Raw genomic sequence first — 12,064 nt, 5'->3', positions numbered from 1 at the left:
ATGGATCTCACATCTAAATAGCCAGAAGGCTTAAAAAATCACTTGATTTGTTACCCCAATAGACAGGATTACTCATAGTAAGCAAAAAGAAAACTGGGCCAAATCTTCTATAAAAAATAAACAAACAAAACATAACAAACATTTTGAATTTGGTCATTGTGATTTAATAAGTATTTACATTGTTCTCTTTTTTTTCAGGAAATATGGATGAAAAGTTAAATAACTTATAACCCTTTGCATTATTCTCTGTGTTTAAATCAGTGTTGTATTGAAATGTCTCTGTAATGCTTTTGTATGCAGTGGTTTCTAACCCCACTAGTTGAAATATTGACATTTGTTTTCAAAGCCCCTGTGATGCACTTTTATGTCTATAATTAATAAATGACTACTTTAATTGAACTCTGCCCAGGGATGAAACTGCTCAAATGGATCAATACGTCACCTTCAGAAAATAAGGATATCATTTTCTGAAGTTTAGGGTATATATGAGCACAGTAGAGCTAGCCAGATGATGGCTTTGTATTAGCATTCTCAGCCTCTGAAGTCTATAAGAAAATATTAAGGGTAGGTATTCAGAATGTAGTTATCTGTTTATTAGGTGCATGTTACATTTGACAAATGTTATCTGTCAGCACCATTTATTTTGGTTTGCTGAGTAGGAGTTTAACAATCCCTATTTGTTTTGTCAGAGGTTAGCATACATCACATTTGCGATCACTTTTTAGTTTAAATTATTCAGCATGGCAGACCTAAATGAGTGCTCACTATGTAGAATAGTGCAGATCAGAGATAAAGTCTTGTAGTTTGTCCAGCAGACAGAAGACAGGATCAAGGTTATAAGCTATTAGTGGGATACATCCTATAGTTCAAGGTTTGACTCTTATCAGCCTCCATTTGCCTACTGTGTGACTCTGAGCAAATCATTTAACCAGACACTGTGCTCCTGGGTGTCTTCTGAAAAGACAGACTTTTGTTCGGTGAACATACCTGGTTGACAAAAAAAAAAAATTCCAGTATACCACTGTCATTAAAAAATTATAGTACATTCTTTTACAAGCACTTTCTTAACCATACTTTGCATAGATTAATATTTTTATGTTTTAGTCTATTTTTTTGTGAAAATATCTCCCCATTTGTTTTGTTATGTTTTATGCTGGGTTGAAGTACTTATTAACTGGTCAGACTGACCACTATAGCTCTGTGTGCTACCAGTACATTACTATTACCCTTGGTATGCTTCAAGGTAGAATACACCAAGCATTAAAGCATATAATGAAACAGTTGAACATTTAATCTGTTTTTATATAGTTTGTACTTAAAAGAAGATAGGAGTAGTGTTACATGAGTCTTTCAAATGTAAATAATTCCACAGAATTTGAATACATTATTTAATGACATTGTTGCAACTTCATCTTTTACTCAGCATGTGTAGATGATATTTTGATGTTTATATACATGAGGTTTGGTAACAAACCGATTTGTCCAGGGACATCTTCAGGTAGGAGTCTAGGGTCTAGGTAGAAGTAATCATGGGAATTAAGAGGGTAAGAAGGGGGAAGCTAGTTGAGGGGAGTTAAATGGGAAAGTAGGAAGACTGGGAGGAAATAAGGTAAGTGTAGGGAGGGGCTTAATGAGTTTTACAAGAGGGTAACTGGGTAAGGTTCATAGGTTCATAGGCGTTTACAAGGCTAATGACCAAAAGGGTCTTTTTAAGCCTAGCCATGCATCCCAAATCTCTAGCAAGTACTGATATCCTTGATAAGTGTAGGCATGGGCCTGGGAGATGAACCATTTACAGATTACCTCTGGCAATTAGAGCCTAGGTGCCAAATCAGGGATGAATTTCTGGTTTTCCATTCAGTTGTCCAAGTTGCACTTGAATTGGGTTAGAGAGGAACTTTGTTTCACATGGATGGGAAGACTGTTCCTTAGAGTTGGTATCTGGGATATATACCCATCTCTCCAGCAGCTCTTATTTATATCACAGGCAAGGTTTAAGTCCTTAGAATGGGTAATTCTAGTGCTGTTCTGTAGGAGACAGAATACAGGGACAGGGCCTTGAGGCGGTCTGCAGAGAACATATTACTTACACCCTGTATTCTTTTAGTGAGCAACCTCTGTGGGCATTCCAGTTGTTGGATATGCCTGGTTAGGTACATACCAAAGGGGGCACTGTACTCAATGATAGGTCTGATGAATGCCAAATACAGTGGAACAATGACTTTGATGCCATCCCTTTGTTTATAAGTTGTGCAAAATAGAATGAATAAGTTGTGCAAAATAGAATGATTTCCTCACCACTGTAGACACGTCATGATCAAAGGCTAGATTACTATCTATGTGTGTCCCTAAGTGCCTGACTACTGGGTCAGCTGTAAGGGGTGTGTTATCAACATGTTAGTGACCAGGGATGGATGACTTCCCAAAGGATACTATTAAGCACTTCTTGGTATTTAGTTTTAGTCCATGGCTCTGACACCAGTTGTTTGTCTGTGTCAGCCCCTCCTGGAGAACATTTGTGTCAGTGTGAGATTCAATGACAGCTCCTAAATTGTAGTCATCTACAAATTTAGTCAGCCAGAGACCACTGACATTGGCCTTGACTTCTGAGAAGTAAATTCCAAAAAGGAGTGGTCCAAGGACTGATCCCTGAGGGACTCCACCTGTGACTGACCTCTTTGTAGAGGTAGACTCCCCAGTTCTAACTTCCTGGGTCCTGTCTGTGAGTCAGTTGGCTATCCACTGGGTGACATACAGGTTTTACCTAACCTCTTGAGTTTATCAAAAATACCTGAGTGGGGTATCGTGTCAAATGCCTTGGCCAGGTCAAGGTAGGCAGTGTGAACAACTTTACTCTCATCCATTGCCTTTTCAAAGAAGTTCACCAGGTTGAGTAGGAATGATTTGCCCTCAACAAAACCAAACTGGGTTTGATCCAGTGTCTGGGGGTTTACTATATCTCTATTGATCATCTTCATAATAATTATTTCCATGACTTTGCATATAAGCCTAGTGAGGAATCACTGGCATGAACTTGCCAATGACAAGTTTTACATCCAAGACAACCTGTAGGTATTCGGAGAACAGGTAGTTATTTGGTGCAGGAGGCTTGGTGGTATTAGGTGAATGATTTTATTTTAAATTTTTAGCTCTTTTTTTTTCTTCTCCTTCCCCTCTCATTCATGGCTGTGGTCCACTTTGGGTGTTGGGGACTGCTGGTTGAGTGCATTCAGATCATCCTTTTCCTCTGTCCAGATTTTGAAGAATGTCCACATATTTGCATCCAATTTTGGTCAGTTCCTCACAAAATTTGTAATTTTCAAGCACATCTGAAAGAACTGAATTCACTAAATAATGACAAGACATTTAAGTTTCAGAAGTCATATCTTTAGAAAAGGTGTGAGAGCACACAACTTGTGAGTCTAGCAACTTTCTGTGTTATAACAGTGTGTCTCTCTATTTTGGGCCTTGTCCCCCATTTATTTTTTGTCTTTGTCCAGGCTTTTTCCATTAAGATGTGGAGATGGATTTTGTTTCATTGTGGGTGTTATGAGGTTGCCTCATGGCTAGGCCGTGTTGGGCTGTGTCGCAGTAGAGTTTGGTTGGGTTGCATTCATTAAAATGTGGAGAGGTATGATTTGGATTTTGTTTCTTTGTGGCCGTTATGAGGTTGCCTCAGGGTGAAACTATGTTGTGGTCGAGTTTAGTTGGGTTGCATCCATTACGAGGTTGAGAGGTATGATATGGATTTAGTTTAATTACAATGGTGATGAGGTTGCCTTATGGCCAGACCTTGATGGGCCATGTTGTGGTCATGTGTTTGGGGTCCATTTGTGGCATGCCATGTGGTCATTGTGGTTTGAGGTTATAGTCTTGGGAATGTGTGTTCAATCCTGTTTGCAGGGTAGGTGTGTACACCTTTTCACTACATGTTAAAAAAAAAATTAAAAGTACATAAAGTGATGAGATCTTACTTTTTGGGGGTGTAGTTATCATTTGCACAGCATGAGATTGTTGGTGGAATACTATGGTGTTCGTGGGTGTTTAGATGGCTGTGAGTAATCTGCATTTGAGCAAGCACATGGCCTAAGGAATGATGGTGGGAGAGTGCTTTTTGCATGCTCTCGTCAGCAACAAGAATAAAGGAAGTAGAATGGGGTGGAACTACGAGAGAGTGGAGAATTTAACTGCAAAGTACAGTAAGGATCTAATAATAATACTTTCTATTTGTTTGGACAACTCTGGTGTTAATGTATGGTAAGTGTTCTGTCCTGATAACATCTCATACAGTATTAGTTGGTAGAGTTTGGGTCTCCTACTTCTGTGATAATTGGTGCCCATGCATATTGCTTGGTAATTAAGTGTTGGGGCATGGGTTCCTTTAGAATACCCTCACCAAGTAAAGTAATTGTGTTGTTAATTACTACTGTGGGTGTGTTTTATTTATGGGAGCTTGAAAGCCATTGGGCTTGGACTATGAAAGTAAATGCATGTGTGTTTTATTTATGGGGGTTTGATGGCCACTGGGATTGGCATATGAAAGTAAATCCATTACTTTTTTCATGTGACTGACACTGACAACATAGGGCTGAATATTACAGTGCCTAACTTTAAACTAATGTTAAAGATCTAACTCTATTTTTTTTCCTAGGTACATAGTGCTGTTGCTTGATTAATCAAGAGATCGGGGTCTGATCTAAATGTAGAGTAAATGGAAGGTAGAGGCCTGACATCATAGCAGATAAATGTTTGCATTTGTCTTCTGAAGCTCAATAAAACAAAACATTGATTTTGTGTTCATTTGGGTGTACAATTTTCTTGTGTGATAAAGCATAATATTGTTCCTAAACTAAACTGTGTATTCTAGGACAAGTGGTTTATTTTATCCATTACTTCATTGATGCTTAGTATTTCTGAGGTGGATTTATTTAGAAGAGTGAGGTACATCTTTAGTACATATAGCTATATTTTAGTCTTTATGAAAAGTTAAGATGCATTATCCCCCTCTCAGAAAGCTGTGCTGAAGTTGGTGTATTTTTCCGCTCTTACTTAATCATGACCATGCTTTCAAGCCTGGACAAGGGGTATGGAAGGAGAGAAGGTTAGCGCTCCCCTTGATAAGGATGGAAGAGGTCCTTGTGGCCTTTACAACACATGTATGGTTAAGGCATTGCCACTTTGTGGCATCTAACCATTTAAGTCTTGTTCCTGCTTCTGGTGGAGCTTGTCCATGATTATATACTGTATAAGGGAGTGTTGCGGGAGGATTATACTATGGTCAATATAACTGAGGGAAGAAAAAAAAGAAAAAGAAATATTAAAGACAAGGCATGTTATGACTGATCCACTTGGCATGTAGTATAGCCAGTGTATTAAGTAAATTACTGTTGCTGTTAAAGGTGACAAGAGTTAACAAGTGTCATGTGATGGTTTAGAGGATGGGTGCTTGCCATGTGTCATGGCAGAGTGGGCCTTGGCTGTGGGAGGCAAGTGCCCATCTATTTGGTGGTTGCTGCTCCCTCTGGAGTCATTTGTGGTTTGGTTTCTTTTGTGTTGGTGGCCTTCCTTGTCGGGGGGGTTCTTCCCACTAGTTGTGATCAGGTCTGAACTCTGCTTTTTAGGTGCATGCTCAGTTGGGGGCAGAGGGACCTTTACAGCCGTGACGGGCATGCCTCTCAACTTTTCTGATTTTGCAGACTCTTCACGTTTTGCCTCATATTTTAGTCCATTTCGTATAAAATTGTGGCTTTCTAGACAATCATTGGCAAAGCATAGAGGGTTACATTTAGGAAATAATGACAGTCAATGGACACTTCTTACTCATCAGAAACTTCATGGTAATGCAGAAGCTGTTCTTCAATGGAGACTTCTTAGTCATCAGAAACTTCATGGTAATGCAGAAGCTGTTCTTCAGTGGTGACTTCTTACTCATCAGAAACTTCATGGTAATGCAGAAGCTGTTCTCCAATGGAGACTTCTTACTCATCAGAAACTTCATGGTAATGCAGAAGCTGTTCTTCAATGGAGACTTCTTACTCATCAGAAACTTCATGGTAATGCAGAAGCTGTTCTTCAATGGAGACTTCTTACTCATCAGAAACTTCATGGTAATGCAGAAGCTGTTCTTTCAGTTTCCTAAGTTTGTAGGAGTATCATTTAAAAATGCCCCTAATTTTGTACTCTTATTCCCCCATTATTGATGGCCTGGTCTAGATTTTTGCTATAAGAGGTATGGTTATGGTTTTGGTGCCAAGGGTAGGCCTATCCCTCGTATAGTTAAGTGTGCACATTCACTGGAACTAGTCTGGCAGATGGCACAAGGAGTAAAGTTGTTGATCCAGTTTGTCATTCTTGTTTTAATCCCACTGGATACTGGTGGCTTTTGGTGGAAGACGGTGACCTAGACCTAATATGTCATTACGACGATTATGACTTATTGTCTTCATTACTTCTGAAAATGTATATTAATTGAAATGTGTGAGGGTACATTATGCGGCAGTATCTTCAGAAATGCTAGAGTACTTACTGCGGTCTTGTTTTTGGCAGAAGCACAGAGCCTGATGAGTTGGTGAGTCCAGTGGGAAAGAAGAGAATATAATTGGGGAAGTCACGTGGAAAGCAGGCACAGCAGTTGAAGCACACTGTCACAGAAGATGTGCCCTCCACTGGGGTGGCTCATGATGTGGTTGTAAGTAATGAGTTCAGATAGTGGAAGCCCAAGTTTACATCAGCCGGTGGTTTAAAGGAAGTGGTCTTGACAGATGATGCATGCTGCTGGAAGGGGTGCTTCTGGTGACAGAGCAGTATACACTGACATCACAGTTATGTGATATTTTTTTTTTGCTCATTGTGGGCATGGGGGGGTTGGACTTTGGGATCTGGTTTAGTGAGTGTTTGGGTAAGCAAGCACTGGGGTAGGTAGGGGCATCTTTTAACCATTCACCTACAGCTTTTAGTTAAAGAAAATGTTTGGAACAGGGGTGTATGTGGATAATTTGAGTTAACTGATGTGGTTGGGGTTCAACGTCTGCTGGCATTAAAAATTGCAAACATTGAAGATGGGGGACCAATGGGGTTAAACCTCATTAGGTGTTAGGTTTCATTTATTACTTGGTGGTTTAGTTGGAGAAGGATATGTCCTTGGCCTTGCCAATATTGGTAAAGTTACAGGGGTAGGATGAGGGTATGTTCAAGGGTGGTGGGGAAGTTTTGCATATTTGTTTGTAGGGTGCAGGTATGTATTCAGCTGTACAGGTGACAGATGGAAAGACATGTTGCCTAATATTTGTTTGCAGCAGTCTAATTTGGGTAAGCTATGTTGATGTTTTTGGTTTGCAGGGTAGCTGGGGTAAAGGACATTTTCATGCCATTTCATAATTCAGCAGTTCCGTGAGAACTAAGAAATTGGTTTTAAGGATTTTTAATAAATCAAGGGTGAGGGGGCTCAGTCTGAAGGAATCATCTTTCCATATAGAGGAAGGAAGAGTAGGTGTGGTGGGGAGGTTTGATGTTTGGTTTGGGCTGATAAGTGGTACACTATATGGAACAGTTCGCAAAGGAAAACTCCACCTTGGGAAGGGGGGTCTCTTCTTTCTTTTGATACTAAAGCAAGGAAATGAGAATTTTATAAAGTCCAAGCAGGTTTCAGGTCCCTAAACAGTACTGGAATCTTACTGTAGAAGGAAAAGAAATTGAAGAGGTAAACTGTAGAGTGAGTTTTCCTTTTAAGATTAGGTTTAGGGTTTGAAGCCTTGTGGCTATGCTGGGGTGTTGGGGGATATATGAGGAACTGGGTGTTGAATTTCCTAGGTGCAAGTTAAAAGGCTTAAGTGTAGGCATTGTTCCGGGATTCCTAGTGGATGCAGGCCATGGTTGGCTTTCTTTAGCTAATATATGAAGGTAACATGTTGGAAACAAAGCATTGATGGGGAAATTCAAAGGCAAGGTCTGGATTAGGGGTGTCACTGAATTCTGAGCAGTTTAGTGGTATGGCCTTTTGCGAGGCAGATTGGGTTGTTCATGGGGGTGAGTAATTGCTTATAAATGTGTCAGGGAGGTAATGGGATGGAGGGCACAATTTGGGAGGGAGGATTGATTTGTGGCTCTTTGGTCGGCAATTGGAGAAGGGATGTTGAATATTTAGAGTTAGTTTTAATTTGTCTGGTGTCATAGGTTTGGCAGGAGAAGTTGTGGGGGGAAGGGTTCATTTCATTTGCCTAATATGGTGGTGGTAGGAGTCACTAATGTTGGTAGATGGTGTGTGTCAGGATGGGTTAGAAGGATTAGATGCTCAGTACAGAAGTCTGGGGCAGTTTTCAAAAAGAAGGTGTATAGTAGGGTTATCGAGCTTTACTAAATTTTGGTTGGTGGTTTATATGTTTGAAGGGTTGGGGTAGGTTTGTTAGTGGAAAGATTAGTAGATTATAGCTATGGACAAGGGAAGTTTTGTGGTAAGGGTTGGTGTAGGGAAATGGAAGTTCATTGTATTACAATCTGGGGGATATTGGCTTCATGCATGTATTGAAGTCATTAAAGATAATGGTTCGCTGGTCACTGAATGCTATCCTGGTCATTAGATGTTCTGCCTTATAAGAGTGTGTAGTGGTGGGATTGCTTTAGAAAAAGAAATCTAATTTTGGTCATTATTATACTGTTTGAATAGCAAAAGGAAGTTGTAGTTTAAGTAGAATGGCATGCAGTTGGGGCTTGCTTTGTTTCGAATGGTGTTGGGATTTTGTGTTTTGGTGGTACATTTGGCAGGTAATGACTTGGAAATTATTTGCAAACCTAGTGTTGGCAGTAGGATAAATGAGGACCTGTTTGATTTACAGAGGTTATATAAAGGCATCAGTATCACTCTGGTGTTCATGAGGGATCAGTGGTTTTATTGTGGTGGTTTAGGCAACTGGAGGCTTTGGGTGGTTGATGGCAAGGATTCAGTTTGGTTTGGAGAGGATGGAGTATACCGAATGATGTTTGGCTTTGAAATTTTAATGCATGATTAGGTTTGTTTTGGTGGTTTTGGTTGGAAGTTTTTGGTATGAAGGAGGGGGACAGCCTGATAAGGCTGGTGGATGGAGCAGACGGGCAGGCTTGTCACTCTTATGTTCCTCCTCTGGTGTTGTATGTTCATTTCAATGAGTTGGGAAATGCAAGTGAGCGGTTGGACAATACTTGATAAGTAAAAGCAAGCAAGCAAAGGTAAGGATGCTGCTTATTTGGGTGAATGATTAATTCAATAAGTGCAAAACGAAAGTGAGTGGTGGACACCACTTGATAAGTAAAATAAGCGAGTTGGGGTAAAGATGCTGCTTATTTGGTCAGGGTAAGAGCGGTCACTCTGTCCTAGTTAACAGTTATATGGGTGTTTATGCTGTGATTAATAAATTAAAATATTAGTTGGTCAGTAAAGTTTTGTTTATAGAATTTTAATAAATGTTATGAAATGTCATTTGTTGTGATGTATGTTTATTGAAGGTGACCTGGACAAAAGAGGATTGCTTGGATACTTTCTGAAAATATCTGTCTGGGTATACTATATTACAACCAAAGAAACAGTATGTGATGTGTACTCAAACTATCAAAAAAGTGGCAAAGGTCCAACCTGCTAGCCCATCTATACATATATAAATAGGTAAATAAATACTGTGTCTCGTCACTGCTTGACTTAGATTGTATACATAGATTAAATTAATTTTGAGCTGTGTTCTCTTTTAAATGCTGCTTAAAAGACATTGCTGGTACTGTATGCATTCCATCAAATCCCTTACTGCCAAAACAAAGTTGTTGATTAATGTTTTCAGTAGTACAGCATACACAAGCTTTGTTTTTTGTTAAGAATGCAATCACCTCTCTTCTTCTCCTTTGTGGACAGGAGGCTGCTCCCAAAACACTCCTACTTCTGTAATGCCCCTCAGGCAAACTCAGAAAAAACTGACACTGTCTAGTTTTATCCCCTTCCATTAGACTGTACAACCTGGAAGAGGTAGTACTTGATGTATAAATTTTACATTTGCCTGCTTTCGGGGATTCCTTTAGACTTGTACTCAAAAATGGCACAGCATTGCTTTTTCTCATTTATGCACAGATTGGTTTACTTATTTTAGCATAATAGAGTTATGATTCCTTGTTATTACATTTAAATATATTTTATTAAAACAAGAAAAAAAAAAAAAAAATTGTTCTATCTTTGTTAGCACAAAGGCTCCAGCTTGTATGTTACGTGCCCTCTCAATTTTGTTCTGCTGCAGATGAATTTGTTCCTTTTCTCTGTAGAGGTAAATCTTGCCAAAATAGTCTAGCCTTGTTGCCAGTTTTGTAGGGCACTTTCCTAGTATTAGACATTGATATATGACTGCAAATGAAATAGATGAGAGAGCATATTTTCTTAAGCTTGAATGAGGATTTTAAGTACATGAATGTACATGCAGTAACAGTGATAACCTTAAGAGTAAAAATGTGTATCTGATGCTAAAAGAGCCTTACAACAGCAGGACAATACAGAATGACTTCTATAGTTCAAAGGCCACTTTCAGGAGTACTAGGAAGCATGAAAGGCTGGAGCTGTCACTTTTCTTCGACCTGTAGCAAATTCAAATTTAAGGATTGTGCAGGACTTAGCATACCCCATCATGGGGTTGTGATAGAGCATTCACTTTGTTAAAAGTATTTGTCTTTTATGTTTGACTTCTTGCTGCAATAAATAACTCATGCGATCTCAATACTGACTTTTGGTGCTATTAACACTTTGCATTAGTTGTTGACACTGACGAGGATGCAGAGTCTAAGTGCATTTTTTAGTTTATTTTTATTCCTTTAGCCTTTGCTGATTGGATAAGTTATACAAGGCTAGTAACCTCTTTTCAGGGTAGACTCAAGTTGGTATTTATACCACTAGGGGAAATTTTGGCAGGCATCTGGGACACTTTTTGAGAGGTGGCATGACATCTTTTGCATCCACCTGAGCTACCACCAACTCAGACTGATGGGGCTCTTGTTTAACAACTCATCTGAAGTATAGCACACTCAGGATTGCATTACCCCCTTATGCTGTAGAGCAGTGTCAGTAATTTATCTCCATGGAGTGGGAATAGAACCCACAACCTTCTGCACCAAAGACAAGAGTGCTGCCTGCTATGCCACATTTTGCTAAATATTGCTGGAAAACAAATAAGTTAAATGGGGGACATACATTACTGTGCAACAAATATGATTTTGTAGGTAAGACACACTCACTGAAATTAGATTACAGAATGCTGATGCACCATATTGCAAGATAGTCAGTATTTTACACCTAGTGTCTTGCACATTTTTTCAAGAGTATGATTTCATTTTTTCAGCAGGAGCACAGATAAATCATTTTAAAAACTAATTTCACAAATAAGTGTAGACATTGTGGAAAAAGTTAACAGTTAACAGTCATCATTAAGCTGCCAGAAGTTCAGTCACAATCTCTATCTTTGATATGTTGGTAGAATAGTATTTAAATATGAAAATGCAGGAAGACCGATCATAGCATTAAATATGGAAATGCAGAAAAACAGAAATAGTGGCAATCTCAGAGTACCTCAGTGGAATTCCTGATGAAAAAGTTTGAATTCTGAATTTGCCCAATATTCTTCCTATATTTTTTGCTTACAAGTATTTCAGATAAATGCACTTAATGCGTGACACCATGACCTGACTTCCTGATGTTATTTACCACTATGCAAATGTGTTTTGCATTTGATTAACCAATATGCATCAAAAGGTGACAAAATGGATAGCATTTGATTTTTAGTAATGGAATGGGTTTTGATGAACAAAGTGCAATCTATTTAATGAAGAAACAAATAGGATACACAATCATAATGGTATTTTCTAGAGCTAGAAGCACAAGTTACTAACTTTGATTGGTTCTTTGCAGATGTGATCATCACTGGTTACTTCATTTTTTATTTATATATATATATATATATATATATATATATATATATATGTAGAAATCACGGACAGCTTATTTTATTTATGAAAGGAATAAAACATTTTCCTACTGGATTTGCTTTATATAATTCACAAAATGAGA

The 12,064-nt window shown here is 38.8% G+C and overlaps 1 protein-coding gene and 1 non-coding gene across 2 annotated transcripts in view; both read left to right on the top strand.

Moving 5' to 3' along the window:
* GPC3 (glypican 3) overlaps nucleotides 1-12,064 on the top strand; it is a 2,117,595-nt gene that overhangs the window by 960,912 nt on the left and 1,144,619 nt on the right. The window lies entirely within an intron of this gene.
* LOC122790189 lies at nucleotides 5,080-5,203 on the top strand. Its single transcript, XR_006362951.1, has one exon. It is a non-coding gene; the product is annotated as a U6atac minor spliceosomal RNA (small nuclear RNA).

This window comes from Protopterus annectens, chromosome 15.part0 (assembly GCF_019279795.1).
Source record: "Protopterus annectens isolate FY-2018-M chromosome 15.part0, PAN1.0, whole genome shotgun sequence".
Taxonomy (NCBI): Eukaryota; Metazoa; Chordata; order Ceratodontiformes; family Protopteridae; genus Protopterus; species Protopterus annectens.
Note: the sequence above shows the minus strand (reverse complement) of the source record. Positions and strands in the feature narration are given on the sequence as shown.